Raw genomic sequence first — 17,341 nt, 5'->3', positions numbered from 1 at the left:
TTCATGTTTGAAGACAAAGGTTAGGTATGGGTCAGAAATTTCCTCTGATGGCTTTTTTCACCCCATTGTCTGATCTTGTTATTGTAATCAGAATTATATGACCAAAAACAATCACATTTGTTGTTATAACTTCACCCACGCGTATAATTAAACCTCACTTTATAGAGATAGATAATTTGGTGGCTCCAAACAGATCACATCTTTCCCAAGGGAAAAGAAGTTTCTATAGATTTATATAATTGTTTCTAAATTAACTCAGTCATTTTGAAGCATATAGCATTGAGATCCTCAGGCTAAGGTGTTTTAACTGCAAGTTGCCAGTAGGCTAATAAGGGTGCAAATAACATAGTATACTTAACAAAAAATAAAAAAATGCAGTTCTTCCTAAAAAATTATTTGAAAACCCTGGAGGATCTATTGCCAGACCTCCTCACAGCATGATTTCTGTGGGTGCTGGAAAAATTCCAGCCTAATATCCACCTCCTATTTTATGGGATTGTAAAAGGCTCAAGAAAGCTCTTTCAACATCAGATTCAGAGCTTTGAAGTGACCTGTTCATTTACCTTTTCCACACCGACAGGTATTCCTGAGGACTAACCAGGCATAAGTGCAGCTATGTTAGTGGTGGGGTTATACATAAAAAGTCCTATAACGCTTTTAATTCGCCGGCAATTTGTGTAAGTTCAGACCTTGCTCAGATTATATGTCTCAATGGCATCAAACTCACTGCCACCTTTAGACTCACGCTTTATCAGAATAAGATCTTGCTGGAATTTAAAACGTAACAGTTCACCCCGCAGATCCATACACAAACAGCAGACAGAACTGGTTTCACAGACAAAAATAACAAAATTTAGGAAAAAAACCCAAACAGTTTTGCAATAATAAAGAAAAGGGGACTATTTATTTTTAGAAAAGTGAGCTTTTTGACAAACTGGCTGGACTCAGAACACGGGAAAAGGCCATTTACATCTTGAACAAGGTTTTAGAGGATGTTCTTATCAACTACAGCTTCTTTCAGCAGAAAAAGAGTTCATCAAGGTCAGCTTCACCTCGACAACAGCTTTTCAGAGCTTATGGCATGAGTAGCCCAGCAGGCAGAACTGCTTAATTTAAATGGTAACACTGACATGCCTGGGGTTGGAGGCAAGTGGGATGGGAAAATATTAGGGGTGCTACAGAGTCATTCTTGCAAAGCTTTTCAGTGCTAGAAAACTTTTAAAGGATCCCAGTAAATTTATTTAGGATCAGTCCCCCCCAAAAATGGCACAGGCTATTTCAATAAAATCTTGTATTATATCCCTACTATAATCCTGCTACCATCTTACTTCTCTTTGTTTTACTGATCCAAAGGGATACTAGCCTTGATTCTTTGGCTAAAAGAGTCTCAAGGAGAGATAGGGAATACAAAGGCAAAAGTAAAAATCACATTGCATTCAGAAATCAACACACCGTTATAGTCAGCTGATCCATTCCTCGCACTTCTGACAGCTAACTATAAAGAGATCCGAAAGTAACACTTTTTTCCCTCTTGTGTGCTAAACGAATGGCAGAGCCACTCTGGCGAGCGCTGCTGGCTCACACAGACGCCTCGGTCCTTGCTCGACGGAAGTGCTCCTTTTTAATATTTTTGAACAAACTTCAGTTCATGCTGCTGAGTAATGTGTTATTCAGAGATGCTCTGTTGGGGGTTTCTTATATTTTCATTTTTGGGGGAAAGGTGAAGGATTAAATCTCTGTGGAAGATACCATAACTAATTCTCATACATAATTACTTATGCATAGAATAAGTGAGAATCCCTCTCGCAGAGCAGAAATTGGATTGTGAAGGACACCTAATAAAATTACATGTGATTATTGAAAACTGGAGTATTTAATTACATTTTTAACCCATGGGCTCTCAGAGTCCCCACTGGAGCTATAATCAAACTCTGTCTATATTGGAAAAAAAATTAGCATTCAACACAAACAAGGTGACTGCAGTAAATGGCATTGGTTTTTATAAGAAGTGCCAACACGAAAATGCTTGAGGCCACTGTAGCAAGAGATAAATACCTTGCAAAATCATGATGACTAAATAGTTTAACTCTTTCTTTGCTGCAAGGCATTTTACTCAATCCCACACTGTGGTTAAATTTTGTTCTGGCACCTTCTGGTGGCAGGGATGTTGGAGTTACGGGCTGATATCACCGTCTCTGCCTTCCTCCAGGGGCGTCTGAGCAAGGCTGTGTCACATCCTCCAGGTGCGTGTGCCTGGGTTCAGATTCCCTGGAAATCCCAGGGTGCAGAGCCATGCTGCAGTTTCAGTCTCCAGGCTAATGCTGAAGCAGCACAAAGCATTTTCTCCGCTCTTTCCATAAGCAGGGAAGAGGCAAGCATGTTTCCTGAAGGTGTTAAGGAAAAAGAATAATTATTCGTCTTACATTGAGAAAGTTGGAGAGCAAGAAAGACCCTCAGGCAAGTGGTAGAAGGAGAGAGAAGACTTTACACAGACCATTAGGCAGCCACTTGCAGCTAAATAGGAAACCTAGTGGCAGTAGTTCTCAATTCTGGGGTATTTTCTGGGAAAAAAAAAAAAAAATCAAAGAATCCTCGTATCCCTGAATGCTTAGGGTAGAAAAGCTCTCACATTACTGAGCTGCTGACGGGCTGCTGGCAGCTTCTGATTTCTAAGGTTTTCTCTGCCCTTATTTAGGCTAAGATGATGCATGCAATACAATTTTACTGAGAAAGTGGTGAGGATGTCAACCGCACAGCAAATGTTTCAGCTGCAGAACCACAAACTTTCTGGGAACCCCTTTGCTTCATTCTTAAAACAGTAGGTACAGCCAAAGCAATTCAGCCCAGAAGCCCATCCAGCCCTGTCTCCTCTCTCTGCTCATGGCCAGTGGCAGATACCTAAGAAAGAATATAAAAATGGTAAAAACATCAAGAAATATTTCCCTGTACAAATTCCAGCATTCAGTAACCTGCAGCTCAGAGACTTGCTCAGGCAATGATAATGTCTCTGTGTATAACAGCCCTTCATGGATTTATTTAGATACGAAACCTCCACTATTTTTATGGTTCCTCTTTTTTGTCATACTCTCTCTTTTCCACAGTGAGCATGATATCGTTCAAAAGCTGCCATATATGAGGTCCATCCTTGAGGCTGATGAATTTATGTCAATTTACTGCATCCTAGACTCTAAATAGTGTTTCACTTGCTTGAAGCAGACAGTATATTCACTGTGATGAACAGACACTTTGAGGAAAGGATCTGAGATAACTCTCAGTAGCCAAATCTTTGGTGAGTTAAAATCTAAACAGAGAAGCAACAGGCCTTGCACGGAGTGAATATTTTGTGAAGGCACTTCTGAGCCGGAAAACAGATTGTCTGATGAAAGTGAGATTGTGCAAGACACCCCAACAATTCATTTGACATGCAGATACCTTTAAAACATGGAGAGGTAGAGAATTCAACAGTGTTGGGCTTGTTTCATACACAAAGGATATTTACGTTGGTAATAACACTGGGAGGCACCTGAAAGTTGGGATATTTTACTAGCTTTACTTTCATCACTCAACCCATAAAAGTTGCATTTACACTTTTCTTTATAATGTGCACTTGGCTTTCCTTCCCCTCCCTCCACCAGACAAGAAAAAAAGACTACTTTGGGAACTCTTTGTACTTAAAGTACACAGAGATTTTTCCTGATCAATATTTGACATTTCTACACTCATTAACATTTTGTATTTGTTGTTCTCATAGTATCTAGTTGTTTATATGTGAAATAAAAGAATTTTTGCCCATCAGATTGGTAAGTTAAGTTTGAGTAGTTTATGTTACAGACTGGTACTAACTGCCTTCAACTTGGACTGTAGCATTAGATGATCACCAGATAAAAACAAATCATTTGTGTTGTGTGCATGTTTTCATTTTAAAAAGAGCACAGTCAAAATATTTGCTAATAAGTAAAGGGACTATTTCAGCACATGGAGACAGTCTAAGAGCCATTTAAAGCAAGGGCTAGTATGCATATGTAAGGAACAAATTACTAAGGCAAAGTCAAAAAGGATTTGCAGTTTGAATGCAATGTCAAACTTAATTTGCCCTTTCTTTGTATGTGCTTCTGAACTCAGGAATGACAACAATGTAGGTTTCTGACACTGGAAAATTGTGCCTCCTCACATTTTACACATTAATTCAATGCATAGTCTCACATTACAGTTATTTATAACAGTTACCTGTCTGTCACTTAAAGAGAATAATTAGGATAAGAAAAATGTTGGCTGTACAATATGTATTATCATAAAAATTCCTCTTTTTTTAAAAAATAAACTCTCTTCTGAACAGAATAGTTTATATAGGCTGTTTATTCACAAGACCTTATGTTATCCTTGGGCTGCACTGTCTGTATATAACAGGACAGCACTCTGAATTTGAGATGTTACCTTCTCTGTGGGAGCGATCAGACCTTAGCTTTGATCAGGGTGAAATGTTTCAGAACGGCCTTTAAGAACATTTAAATTGTGTATTTCTCAATATTTTTCAATCTTCTGGAAAACAGAGGAAGAAGCTGATGAAATCTGCATATTAGATCCTAAGGACCGGTAATTTAAATCAAAGTTTACTGGTTTAATAGAAAGGACCCCATCTTTAAAAAAAAGAAAAGATTGTTTTCTTTAAGCAATTACTTAGAATTTTCTTAGAATTAAGATTATTACTTCTCAGATCCTATTGGGAGCCTTCCAGACATACGCACAACACAATAAAATGTGATTTGCAATCTGTTCACAGTATACAAGTGATACACTATGCTAACCAGAAAGAAGCAAAACACTGTAGTTTGTTAACAAACAGCAATAGAGGACAACCTGAAACTATTGCTGAATACTTGTACTCCATATTTTTGCTCTGCACGTTCCAGTTTTCAACACGGGAATAACAGCAATAAGTAACTCCGCATTTCCATAATGTTATTCTTCCTTAGCATGATATGGTTCTTTTCAGGCTTACTTCAGATAAAACAGGTCAGTACCTAGCAAACTGAGGGCGATCAGGCCAAAACTACTCATTCACAACTTCATTTTCAGGTGTGTTCTGATGTTATCAGTTGCACACAACCCTGTCTTCGCCTGCTTTTAATTCCTCTGAATAAATGGAGCAAGAGGAAGTCTTTGGATTGGATAAGAAAGAGTACCGGGAGAATATGCTTCTGGTCTTTTGTTGGTGTTGTCTTTAAATTACCATTTGCTAATAGCTGGTCCTGTGAGTTAACAATTGGGCAAAGAGAAATCCAGTTAAAAAGTGGAATGTGAAGATAAACAAAGTTTCAGAAAATATGAACCGTTCCTTGCCCAAACAAATGACGTGTCTGCATCTCCTGCCTCACTCTTAGTCCGTATATTCATGAAACACATGTTGTAGCTCAGGCCCAAATTATGTCAGGATACTCAGCATGTCTGGTTTAACTATTGTATATGCTCAGAGTGGTTGTAACACAACTGTATGATGCTATAAGCAGCATCAGTCTAACTAGGCTTAAGTTGAAGTCAAGTGGTAAAATTTCCTTTGGCCCTGTTGGAAGAGGACTAAGATCTACACCAAGGGCTTTGGAAAAACTAATCGTCACCTGAGGATTGTCTACTTGTTTTTTGAAAGCCTGTAATCGAGTGCGTGAGCAGTGAAACAAAGAAGGCTGGACTTACGATGAATTTGTGTCACGGTCAGATGGATCCTCAGGGGTTTTTGGCAGCATGAGCTCAGACCGAAAATTTGGCAGTGGAGTTCATGTTGCAGCATTTTCCTTAGCTGTCTCATCAACAGACTCTCTTCTGTGTGCCCTCCCATTTCCATTAAATCTGTAGGAAAGTCACATCTATCAGACTGCTAACTTGCTGGGAGAAATTGTGGGGCCTGTGAAACAAACAGCAAGGTCCCCACCAGCCTTGTTTCTTTAGGAAACCAAGGTTAAAAAATATATCTACTGTACTTGTTAATTTCCACACTCCTCTTTGGAAATTGCTTTTGTCAGTATACTCACAATAAAACACAGACAAACCAAACCAACTGTATTCTGTTCTTTGCTTGGAATAGCACTTCATGAAGTTTCAAAAGAAGCTGTTTGGCTCACGAAAACTACAATGAAACTCAGGGAGAGGGGAGGAGACAGGATTTCTCTGAAGGTAATTAGCTTTCTGAGGTTTCCTCTGCCATCAGAGGAGAGGGAGAATTACTCCAGTGTGATGCAAAGATTGAAGTTAAGGTTGTGGGTCTGAAGGGATCTCTAGAGGACCTCGGATGGAGGTGCAAAAGACTCGTCTCTAATTACAGTGTTTGTGAGCAGTCAACAACATAGAGCTACCTACAGAATGCGAAACTCAGTCTCAGGAATTTGATGCTGTGCATAGCCAGAAAACAGTAGTTGAACAGTTATTTCCTACCTGGCTATGTCCATGTGAGTGTGAGTGTGAGTGTGAGTGTGAGTGTGAGTGTGTGTGTGAGTGTGAGTGTGTGTGTGTGTGTGTGTGTGTGTGCGTGTGTGTGTGTGTGCGTGTGCGTGCATGTATATATGTATTTGGCTAGGGACACAGCCTTCTTCTGATTCCTTAGCTGATACTTTTCCACTTCAGCATATCCAGGACCATAACACATTCTCAGGACGCAGATGATCTACCTGGATCTACCATTAGATGTAGAAAAGGATCTGAAAATGCCGCATATTCAAAACGGGAGCCTATAGGAAGACAGATTTTGCAAGAGCTGTATTGCTAACAGGGAAGACTGTGGAACAGCGAAGATATTCGAGGGAAATCTGGAGGCGAATACGCATCTTTTCCAGGTTGAACCTATAGGGAATTCAATAAGGCAGCAAAACCTGTTGTCCACAGTGAGATAACTTTGAAGAAGCCTTTGTGAATGGAAACCCATGGGAATTTCCTGTCCTTTAAATAGGTTTTTCCTGCAGAGAGAATAAACTGGCCCCTTATTACTACCCTCTTTATTTCTCCCATACACAGAGGACATAAATATTGTTGAAATGTCAGTCTTTTCCATTATCAGCTGTTCATACTCTGATCTACAGACTACATTCTAACATGCAACTCCCCTGTTATCATCCCGGGACATTTCACTGAACAAAGCACTTTAACATGTCAGCTAAAACCATCACAGAACATTGCTGATTTGGCAAACTTAAAGGTACACTTTGTGTAATTCCTTATTTTCTAAAAAAAAAAAAAAAAAGTCTAAATTTCTATCAATTTGGGTTTGAGTCTAATTTAGATTCCATATGTAAATGAACTGACTTTAGAAAAATGTGTTTCTTCTGAGCTGGGTAAGAAGTAGCTTTCTATATTCTAAAACAATTTGGTATTTCATGGTTTACTATTCTTATTCTAAGCCACGACTGAAATAATATAAATCTTTCTATTTGTCACTGGAAATTCCTCTTCCTGCCAGTAACATTTGGAAATTTGAAATAAGATAACACAACTCCTACTTTTTTCTTTCTAAGTATTTTCAATTTGAAATATTTACCACTGTTAGCTTTGTCTGTACCTCTATCAGTTCTGCAACCTGGGTTTTCTAATAAAAAAAAAAATCTCTGGTCAATTCTTCAATCTCTTCAAATGATGTCTCTTTACATTTAAGATGGAGAGCCAGTTAAATCTGCCTCTCACCTTTGCTGTTTGGATCTGGACCAGCCGTAAAGCAGCAATAGATTCACTGGTTCTAATGCTATAAAATTCTGGCACATCAAATCAAAGCTGTGGGTCCAATATAATATTTCAACATTGGTGACCCCAAAACATTGTCCATAAACTAAATGCAGATGCAAAACTTCATAACTTTTCTCAATTCAAATGAATGAGTTTTGATTTCAAATATGCCCTTAATAGGAATCTGTTCTCTTTTCATATTCACAAGCAAACTTTTCAATGATGTCATGTACTTCCTAATAAATTATTCAAAATTTAATTAGTAAAAAGATTAGGAAAAGGTCACTGTATGAGCTTTTATAAAATAAAATCAAAACCAGTCAATAGGAAACAATAAAACTGTTTCCTGTAAGTCTGCGCTCCTCCCTACTAAGATCTTTACATCTACTTCAATGAAAAAAAGAATATTCAAAATTAGCATCCATCAAGTTTATACAGAATCATCCATACTTAGCAGCGGGTTCAAAGACTTGTGTCTAAATAGTAATGTGGTGGTGCTGAAACAATTCTGCTAGAAGGAGGACTGGAAAAGACCTTCTTCCTCTTCAAGCGCAGTCGTACTTGAGTGGACTTCTACAAAATGATACAACCCCTTTGATAAATGTTAAGGGTTTAGTTGACCACTTCAGTTAGAAGACAGTTCCAGAATCTTATTATACTGAAGTTTGGAAACTGTCTTCTAAATTCCAGCCTTAACATGTTTATGAATAACATATTCATTTATTCTGATAACAGAATTTCTTTTAGCATAAGTAGCTCTTCAAACTCCTTACGCTAATTCCCAACCTACACTTATAGACAGCCATCTCATGTCCTAGCAGTCTTCATGTTTTTAGGTTAAACAGTCTTCATTAGGTATCATCCAGATTTGTCCCTGCAAAACGTTAAACTTTTTTTTAAGTTAAAAATTTGTTTTAAAAAAGTATAAAAGTTTTAAAGTCTACCATCATGGACCACAGGAACCATGGCTTGATCTCATGGCCTTCACTATTTCAATTTGTTGAAGTGTTCTATCCTTGGCATTTGACAAATTAGGAATAAATTAAACTTGAGCACATACTGAAACACAAGGAAATAGTACGGTGTACCTTCTGAATGATGAAAATTAAGTTTGTATTCTAGTACAAAAATATATACCTACTCTGTTTATCACTTTCTTTCCTCCTCCCATAGCATCATAATCAGGTGACTTTTGCATTCCAAAGCAACAAAAGTAAGAGAGTAGACCATAATATATCAAGAGAACTGAAGACTGTGGTCGTTCAAGATGGTAATCACAGGAATAAAATGGGAATGTGCTATATTGGTTTTTTCCCATTATATAATTTAAGATCATCCACATAATTCACGATCGTTGCCACAGATGATTACTGTATATGTTGATATGGTGAAAAATTAATGACTTCTGCACATCTTATGGGTGGAATCTACAATAAGTACTTTTTTGAAGTACTCATGTGACTGAGAGAGCGAGCTTGGTTCTCTTGGCTCATTGCAACTATATCTAAGTAGAAAAAATATTATATTTGGAGAGACATATAAATTCTCAGTACTGTTGATAAAGGGTGGTAAACATGAGTGTTAACGGCAGTATTCTCATTTTCATGATTTGTAGAGGCAAACTATATCTCAGCACTTTAAAACAAAGAATTTCCTTTTTAGACAAAGTGGAATGTGTTATTACTAAAGATCTGTTTGATGCATCTTTGAAATACATTTAACAGAAAGAGATGACAAGGAGAGCTTGTGAATACCTCCAGGTTTTTATTCCTGTGTCTTTACTTTATCCTGATCTACAGTGGTTTAACCACAGCATGATTCCATTTACAGAAATAGGGTCCTAGCAGAGCGAAACCTGAATAAGTGACCTAAGAACTGGACTTCTGGACACTTTCTTCCTAATTTAAATTTTGAATGAGCTCTGAAAAATTCTGACGTACTCCTCAAATTACATTATATGAGGTTTCTGTTCAAATAGAAAATACCGCAAACATTATGTGGTTTCAACATAAAACCTTGCATGGACTCCAGCTGTGCCAGTTTCCACAAAATCACTGCAAACTTTTTGATGCTCCCAAGATGAGAGGGATTTGTAACAGTAAAAATGTTGATATCAGTGTGAGCTTTGAACAGTTTGTGGGATGTGTCCTGTAGTTCCCACAGTTCTTGGGGCAAGTCCTGCTGGAATATCATCTGAGCAGCCCTCTCAGTGAGTGGCCCCGTTACTTGACTCAGTGAAAATCATGCCAGTGAAAGGTAAGTTTCCCTATTCACCAATATCAGAAACCGGACCAATATCAGAGGGTCACAATTCCCATCCTAACAGCACAGTGTGAAACTACATCATTTGCACACTGAGACTGCATCTTGAAAGTCTTATGCCTGAGTAAGAGCTTCCCCGTGGTATTAATGTTTATCCAGCTGAATGAAACATCTGCAGGAACCTCCACAGGTCTCGCAGGAGAGAAAGAGAGAAATGAAATTCAAAGGCGCTCCCCATCCCTGGATATTCCTGTGTGCTTTCAAATCCAGGCCAAGGATGTGGCTCATTATTAGCTACAGCCCTATTAGTGATTTCTTCTACAGAGAATGACACACATTCTGAGCACACCTAAATCCATTGCCCTCAAGGTGGCTTATTTCTTCTTAAATCTGCCTTTGGATAGTTTGAACAAATAGTAGCTCAGACTAGTTTCGACCTGTTTTTCTCCTGTTTTAATCGTCTTGCCAATTAGCTGGGCTTCTAAAATTTTTCTCATATGATTCACACGTGTCTTTCTTCTGCCCAGCATGGCATTTGTGTGTAAAATGAAATGCATGTCAGGAGCCAGTCATGCTCTTTCCCTTAACAGAAAAGTATAATACCCCAAAGGTATATTTGACACTTGTCTTTACTACACAATATGCTGCAGTTGGTTTTATTTCTCATTTTGCATTCATATTAGGGTTTTTTTCCTTAACATTGCAACTACTGCATTTATTTGTTGGGGAATGCAGTAGCGATGACAGTTTCAGATGACATATCTTCTTCACCCACGGCAGTAGACGTCTTACTGATCATGATTGACCATTTTCAGAATGGGAGCTTTTTCCTGAGGAAAAGCTATGAAAAGGGAGAAATTCCTCTAAAGTAAATTGAGGTGTACAATTTCACAGTGATCATGATGATAATGGTGTAGCAAATTCAAGGAAGGTGTAACCAGTACCTTTACGGACCCCTCAGAGATTTCTATTAGGAGTGTGTACAGAACTCATCTGAGAAGGAGACCCATCATTTTAAGTACCGTACTAAGTATCAGAGTCCTTAAACCAAACAATCCACAGCCTAAATTGAAAAGACAGGGGCTGATAAGTGAATTGACTTCTCTAACCAGAGTTGCGTGGGAGGTTGGTGGCAGAGCCCAGAAAAAAAGCCAGGGCTCCCAGATCCTGCTCCAGTGGTATGCACACTACGCTGCACTGTCTTTCTCTACTTTTCAGGATAGTTTTCAGACTTCTAAGTGTTGTGCACACAACTACATTTGCCCTGTAAGCACTTCACATGTTACCTCTGAAATATAACACGGCTGCACAGAAGAGCACAAAAGCAATGTGCAGAGGTAGAGTGTCAGACTAAGAAATGAAGAACATTTTATCCAACCGGTATTTTCATTTTCTCCCAAATAGTAAGCTAAGAAAACAAGCGGAAAATGCAAGATTCTCAGTGCACAGTTCTTCCCCAGCAAATATTTTGTCACGAAGGTTTAGAGGTGGTATATTATGCAGCATTATTCACATGCATTAAAATCAGTGTAGCAGGAGTATGTGGAAGAAGTGAATAATGTATTATATTCTCTTTTTATTACATAGCTCCATCATGCACTTAAAAATATTTACTCTAAAGGGAAGAGTCCATGGAGTGATGTCAAGCTTTCAGAATTTGCAAATACCATCTCTTGACCTGTTTCTCACTAAGAAAATAGGGAGTCTTATCTGAAAAGTCCTAGCCACAGAATGCAGTTGCCATTAGCTTTAGGATCAAGCATCCATTGACCTTGTTCAAAGGCAACAGTGATCTCTTCAGGACAGTTCTAAAAGGAGTAATAAAGATCTGATATGACTATGTATATGTCTAGGGGTTGCATGAAAACAGTCTGTGTGTTGGTAGTTAATTATTTTGTATGAGTTCTGGATTTTGGCCCAGAATAACAAAGGCATTTAGGAGTCAAAGCTGCAGTTGTTTAATGCTGAAATGTTTTGCAAAGCCTTTCCAAGAGCTGTCAACTCTTTTAGGCTGACCTGTGGCAAGCTGAAATAAGATGAAGCAAGTCTTATTTATGGTGTTTCGTTTTTATCTGTTCACATATTCACTATCTTGATAGACAACGCTATTTTTGAATGAATCTTGTTTAATAGAATACACTAAACATGCCTTTGCATTAGTAAATTGCTTTTTAAGATGCAAGCTGCCACAATAGTCAAATGTCAATCCCACTCAGCAGAATGTCCTGAAAGTAAAAAGGCTTTGCCAATAAATAATTCTCTGCTGTCTCTTACGTTTACTTATGGCTGCTTCTTACTCTCCTCTGTTATCGTAGGAAGAGGGTAGAGATTTTCTCTAATGAAGGCTCCATAATTCTAATCATGAAGAGGAAAAGAATGAAAAAACATTTTGCCATGTGGAAGTAGGACACAGAGAGGCAGAGAGCCCTCTGTGCCAAAGAGTTCTTCCATACGCAGGACCAGAGTCCAGCGGGGACTAAAGTTTCTGGTAAAGGAGGACGGGGACTGCAGACCTCAAAGCCCGTGAAGAAGTACAAGACCTCTCTATGAACATCCTTGACGTGATGCCAGTCTGGTATAAGGTCTTAGAGAGCTTGCCAACTTTTCAAATTTTATCTCGAATGGTGCATCACTGAAAAAAAGATTTTAGACACCTCAGAGAGATTTTTTTCTAGGCTGTGTTCACAAATGTATTTGTGGTTGCGCAAGCATGGATCAGCTAACTCAAGCTAGGATCTCCAGGGCCAGGAGGCCCTTTGCCCTTCTGCCTGGAGGAGAAACAGGATTGCACCAGTCCTTTGCATCTGGGACATACACGGGGCAGGTCTGGGTGCAGTGAGCAGGATCAGGTAAACAGGGTTCAGCTCATGGCAGGAAGGGCATGCCTTTCCCCTATGTACAGAGGAGTTACAAGGATGCAGGCTGTCTCCCTTCAGCTAAAAGTCTGATGGACCTTCCTCTGCAGCAAGGAAATTCCTGCTATTCCTAGCACACAATTCATCCTTTAAGAAATAATGCAGTCTTTAACATAGCAAAACGCAGTCATTTGGCCAGAACCACAATGAGCCTGCAACTAGCTCCAAGCTGTTTTGTTTTAGCTCACACAGCACTCAGAAGAGCAGGGCATTATGCCTTTTGTCAACGCAGCATTTAAAGGGTCAGAGATGAGATAGGAACTCAGGCTTCCTGTCATGCATGTCTGTACTCAGACCTTGAGGGAAAGAGGCCAAGCGGTACCGACAGAGACATCTTCACCTGGGGCTTTTGCTCTGGGATTGTCAGCTAGCCAGAGCGTGCTAAGTAACAGCCAGGACAAACTCAATGTGGACGTTTGTGGCTTCATGATCTGATCTACTCTGTGGCTTTTTCTCTCCCGTACGTCAAGTCGTATTCTGCTCTAAACTGCAATGGTGGAATTCCAGTACAATATCACTGAAGTCCTTCAAATTAATTCAAATGCTCGTCAGTAGGAATGAAATCTGAATACGGCTCTCAAAAATTAGTATTTGCATATCTCACTACAGGGAAGGAATTGTACTGAGTCACCACTAAAATTGACTGGGTAAGCTAAACGCGTAGTTTGGCTAGAGTCAGCAAGCCAGATACTTTGTCTCCACTCCCACAGACAGAAATCCACACCAAGATTTTTTGGTGTGCAAATGAGCCTGATTTACTTTGATTATAAAACAGACTCATAGCTTAATAAAAGAAACCAAATTGTCTTAACTTGCATGTGCATGTGGAACCTCCATAAATTATGGTCATATATAATGAACGTAATAAAGCCGCAAAAGTTACATGAAAGAAAATGTTCCAGTCAAACTTATACTACGGTGCAAGTCTGAATTGACTTCACCAATCTCAGCTAAATTTCTCTGAGTTTACATTGCCTCAACTGGAAACAGATTTTTCTAATTAGCATTCAGCTGAAATTTTCACATGACAAACAGCATCTTGAGCCAGATTTTTAAAGAGACAGCTTTCTGCACTCCAGAACTACATGTGATCTTTATGCAGCTTGAAAAATAACATCTTTGGAAAATATCCCTTCCAAATGAGACTGGTCAGTGATGAACATTTTATGCCCCTCTATACTTCTACACACGTACTAGCCCCTTCACATATTTAAGAGTTCTATTTTCATGAGTACAAAATATTCGGCTTCCAAGCAGCAGTAAAGGTCAGATTCCACTTGGCTTATTACCTGCATTATTTATTTCAGGGAAGGCACACAGTATGTCCACCAAATTGGGTGTTACCTTTTTCAACCAACAGGACAGAGAACATCCTTCAGACTGCTGGAGTCCTTCCTAAGATGAGATAGTTGGAATGAAAGCACAACCCTATCTTAAAATTCAGCATTCAACACTGCCATTTTTCAAAGTCTCAGATGGACAAAAATGACAAAAACCATGTGAAATTCCAGCCACAGTTATCCTGTATTTAACATACTGAGAGGCTGCAACTGCAGTGTTGTTTAGTGAATTTGAACCTGAGAAAAAACTTCTTCACTGTGAGGGTGACAGAGCATTGGAACAGGTTGCCCAGAAAGGTAGTGGAGTCTCCTTCGCTGGAGATATTCAAAACCCGTCTGGATGTGATCCTGGGCAGTGTGCTCTAGAGGACCCTGCTTGAACAGGGAGGTTGGACTAGATGATCTCCAGAGGTCCCTTCCAACCTAAACGATTCTGTGATTCTGTGAATTGTTTCCCCGATAGAGCAGGAGCATCCCTATAGATGCAGGCAGCCTGGTGCTCCAGGAGCGCGTGGGGCAGGAGGCCAGTGCCAGTCCACACTTCCAGAAAGCAGGGCTGAGAAATATCCCCAAGCAGGGGATCATCACCTTAGGTGACGCCTCTTGCACTGACTATATCACTGCAACAGCTCCAGCTGATACTATATGTTCTTCAGTGTACTACTATTCCCTGGGACAGTGTACCAAAGGTGTTTATGAGGCTGGCATAGGAATGATTTCTGCCATTGACTTGTGAATAAAGCAAACTCACAAGCACATACTGTTCCTCTCTTACCCATAGTCTTTTGATTCCGAGAGTCTGAGCCCCTTTGACAGAAGATAAACATTAATTCTAGCCTCACTTGTACCCCAGAGCAATGACTTTGCATGGGAGTAACTGCCAGCAGAAATTTTGACTAGAGTTAGACCAATAAAGTCACTTCAGATTCATTCTTCTCTTTCTCACGCACAGGAATGCTCCTGTATAAAGGATGTTGTAATAAGGGTGTGTCAGATAGGAATGTCAGGAAGAAAATTAACTTCTTTATTTGCTGGTTTAAAGAGGTCTGGGGTAAAGGTTAGAAAAAGTTAATGCTCTTACCTGAAGTTTGAGGAGGAAAGAACTATTCTGGGGGATCTTTCCAACCTCACAAGGAGCTCCTGGCTCTCACACCTATTGGGATACATGACTTGCTGTCATGAAAGCATGTCCTGCACCCTAGTAGCTGCCTTTCATAGAGGTGAAATTTTCATCCCACACAGAGCTGTGAATTTTAACAGAAGTCAGGAACATAACAAGAACTAGACAGTCCTGGCATCTTAAATAAGCAGGATGCTCTGTTGAAAACAAACTAGGAGCCAGAAACACCTGCCCACGAAAGCAGGGCCGCCGCGGTCCCCCATGCTGTGTCTTTAGCGGACAGCCGAAGCCAGGAACAGCTGCCTGCCCTGAAGGAAAAGAATTTTGAAAGCTGCTTGTTCACACTCCTTTTCCCCTGAAAAGCGTCAATTTATTGATGTTTAAAAATGCACTGTCAAAGGTATGGCTGACTGCTGCATCCTGCTGCTCTCCGAGCATTGTTTTTATCACAGAACAAGAGGCTGTGGTTGAGGCTACCTTTGGGTGATGGGGAGTGCAGGGCTCTGTTCTGAAAAACAGACTCGTTAAGGAAAAATACAAACAAACAACTCCCTGGCAGTGGGAGGCTCTCTGTGTACTGTCTCTACACAGTTTCCAGCTGAGAAGTAGCGTAAACCTTACACTGTCTTGTGGCTTAATGTTATTTTCATTGAGCTTACCATGGGGAAGGCAGGTTCAAAAGCTATTTTCCCCTCACTTGAAGTTATGACTGAGGCCCTTCGCCAGTGCTGGGCAATGCTATCGCAACAACAAAACTAATTCCAAGGTGACCCCATGATGGAGACCACCATTTTAATCTATTTGTTGTTTGCTAGAGCTTAGACATCAAGCAACGCCAAAGAGCGAATTTTATCCAGAGGCTCTGATCTTTCTCGTATCTCCCTTGTTTACACCTAAAGGACTTGTCAGACCTCTTCAGAAGTTTTAATTCTTTTCTTGATGAGAAAAAGAGAGGATGAACAAAATTTAAAAGAGATTCAGGTACTAATCTATCTCACTTCCCCCCTTTCCTATCCCCACAGAACCTTTGCTGAGGCTGTATTGTAGGTGTTGCTCACAGGAGGCCCTGCAACGTGAAGGCAGACAGCAAAGACATGGCTGGGTCTGAGGCTAATGAGACTAAGAGACTGTGACCTTCTTTGTGCCCAATCCCTGACCAAGGAGATGCAGTGAGACAGCAAAACTGTGCCTCCATCTGGAAACCACGCCCAATCTTCTCCCGTGTAAGCTGATTAGGAAGATGCTGGGAGATGAAGGGACTGGAGAAAGGCTTTCAAGCTGAGAGTGGAAGAGGATTTGGCAAAATAGAGGGAGGTTTCAGAGGTCAGGCCAAAATATGCACCAAGTAAGAGTGAGGGAATCACAATATGAGGGAGACCTTGCAGAAGCTCCTGGGATTTCTCATCACTGAGCCAAAAAGAATTTTGGAGCCTCACAGCCAGCTCTGATCTCTTCTTGACAGAGCCAAAAGGACAGCAGTACATTGCAAGATGGCTGGGGAATCCTATTATACTGTATCTCACCGTCTGCAGTTGTTGAGAGCTGCTGGATGGGGCCAAAATGAGATCATAAGCGTAAGAACTATCTTTCATCTCCTAGCTGAAACCCAAAGTGGCAGACAGGCAAAGAGAAGACAGCCAAACAGACAGGTATACGCTAATATTGAAGACGTGCTGCAGCAAAAGCATCTCATCCACAAGTGCAAGGACGGCAGCCCATCGTAGCAGCCTTTAATTTCTTCTGGACAGTCATCATAAGTGATTCTTAGCGATAATACATTTCATTTGGTCAGGCTGGGGTCCTTGGATGATCAGATCAGATTTCATATAGACAAACTACAGCCAGCTAGATGGAAAACAGCAAAAAGCTTCATTTGACACTCCCAATTTCAAGTTCAATTGAATGTCACAGAAATAGCCTTGCTTAGAAAATACCTGTGAATCAGGACGCTTAGTGCTTCAAATACATCCAACAGGATCTAACTAAATAATGGCATTAAC

The sequence above is a fragment of the Struthio camelus genome, chromosome 2 (assembly GCF_040807025.1).
Source record: "Struthio camelus isolate bStrCam1 chromosome 2, bStrCam1.hap1, whole genome shotgun sequence".
Lineage (NCBI taxonomy): Eukaryota > Metazoa > Chordata > Aves > Struthioniformes > Struthionidae > Struthio > Struthio camelus.
This window is presented reverse-complemented; position numbering follows the sequence as displayed.